We start from the raw sequence: 2500 nt of genomic DNA on the forward strand, positions 1-2500 counted from the left end.
ATATAGTGCAAAGTTATTGTTTTCCCTATTTTCACAAGGAAACATCAAATTTTTAACCAAGCATACTCGGCCTTTGCTCCTTCGTTACTCGTCCAAATCCAACAAACTTGCATTCGTTGGAAAGGTCTTTTCACAAGGATTCTTTTGATATATAATAATAGCGATTCCGATAAATATTTATTTTTTTATGAATTTTTAAGTGAATAAACAATTAAAAATTCAAAAAAAATAGAAAAAAAATATTTTTTTCCCGATTCTTTCTCCAATATTCCTGATAAATACCCACACACCCACATATGGAGAATGGTCGAAAATGCTCGAGTGGATATCGAGATGTCCGACGAAGCACCACTTGGAAGGGCCGAGGCACGGGACGCCCGAGCTGTTGCTCGGGCCGGCACGGGACGCGCATGGGACAGCACGGGACGGCACGGGACGCCCTCGCTACAGCTCGGGACGGCCAGGTACGCCCGAGACTTGGCTCGGGACGGCCTGGGACGCCCTCGCCATAGCTCGGGACGGCCTGGGACGCCCTCGCCATAGCTCGGGACGGCCTGGGACGCCCGAGACTAGGCTCGGGACGGCCTCGGCACAGCTCGGGACGGCCTTGGACGCCCTTGCCACAGCTCGGGACGGCATGGGACGCTCGAGACTTTGCTCGGGACGGCCTGGGACGCCCTTGCCACAGCTCGGGACGGCCTGGGGACGCCCGAGACTTTGCTCGGGACGGCCTGGGACGTCCGAGACTTTTGCTCGGGACGGCCTGGGACGCCCGAGACTTTGCTCGGGACGGCCTGGGACGTCCGAGACTTTGCTCGGGACGGCCTGGGACGCCCGAGACTTGGCTCGGGACGGCCCTGGGACGCCCTCGCTACAGCTCGGGACGCCCTGGGACGGCCTCGACACAGCTCGGGACGGCCTGGGACGTCCGAGACTTGGCTCGGGACGGCCTGGGACGCCCGAGACTTGGCTCGGGACGGCCTGGGACGCGCTCGGCACAGCTCGGGACAGGCCGGGACGCCCGAGCCGAGCTTCGGGTCGCACGAAATCTCTTCGTATTCCGACATATTAGAAGCTTCCCATCATGTAGTAGGCCGAGCTTTGCCCTTTGGATGCCCTATGGTGCTTGGCGAGCACTAGGGAACGTGCCAGCACAAGTGCTGTGCACGCTCTGGGGAAGGAGCTCAACCCTCCCCCTTATAGTGCAAAGTTATTGTTTTTCCTATTTTCACAAGGAAACATCAATTTTTTAACCAAGCATACTGGGTCTTTACTCCTTCGTTACTCGTCGGAATCCAGCAAACTTATACTCGTTGGAAAGGTCTTTTCGCAAGGATTTTTTTGATATATTATAATAGCGATTCCGATAAATATTTATTTTTCTATGAATTTTTAAGTGAATAAACACCGGAAAATTCATAAAAAATAGAAAAAAAAATATTTTCTTCCGTTTCTTTTCTCCAATAATTCATAAATAATACCTCAATAGTATTAATGAAGAGAGAGTCGAAATGGCCCGGGTGGATTTCGAAATGTCCCACGACCCCATAGAATGCACGGGCCAGCCGAGCCAAAAGAATGGGACGCGCACGGGACAGCATTGGTCAGGCTCGGGACGGCACGGGACGGCGCATGGGACAGCACGGGACGCGAATGGGACGGCCTTGCTAAGGCTCGGGACGGCATGGGACAGCTCGGGACGCGCATGGGACAGCACGGGACGCGCATGGGACGGCCTTGGTGAGGCTCGGGACGGCACGGGACGCGCAAGGGACGGCCTTGGTGAGGCACGGGACGGCCTTGGTGAGGCACGGGACGGCCTTGGTCAGGCACGGGACGGCCTTGGTAAGGCTCGGGACGGCATGTCACGGCCCTGGTGAGGCTCGGACGGCACGGGGACGCGCATGGGACGGCACGGGACGGCCTGGGACGGCCTTTGTGAGGCTCGGACGGCACGGGACGCGCATGGGACGGCCTTGGCGAGGCTCGGGACGGCATGGGACAGCACGGGACGGCCTCGGCACAGCTCGGACGGCACGGGACGCGCATGGGACGGCCTTGGCGAGGCTCGGGACGGCATGGGACAGCACGGGACGGCACGGGACGGCCTCGGCACAGCTCGGACGGCACGGGACGGGCTTGGCGAGGCTCGGGACGGCATGGGACAGCACGGGACGGCCTCGGCACAGCTCGGACGGCACGGGACGGCCTTGGCGAGGCTCGGGACGGCATGGGACAGCACGGGACGGCCTCGGCACAGCTCGGGACGGCACGAGACGCGCATGGGACGGCCTTGGTGAGGCTCGGGCCGGCACGGGACGCGCATGGGACATCATGGGACGCACATGGGACACCTTATGGGGATCATCAAGGGACGTTGCACGGGACATTCTTTCCCACGAAGGGCATTTACATGGGACATCTTAGGAGTCGAGCGCCGGCACATGGGACAACGTAGTTCACACGCACGGAACACTTTACTTTCCTTTGGAACGTCGTG

Source organism: Eschscholzia californica, unplaced genomic scaffold, assembly GCF_041429995.1.
Source record: "Eschscholzia californica isolate CP2 unplaced genomic scaffold, dmEscCali1.0.p SCAF_107, whole genome shotgun sequence".
Lineage (NCBI taxonomy): Eukaryota > Viridiplantae > Streptophyta > Magnoliopsida > Ranunculales > Papaveraceae > Eschscholzia > Eschscholzia californica.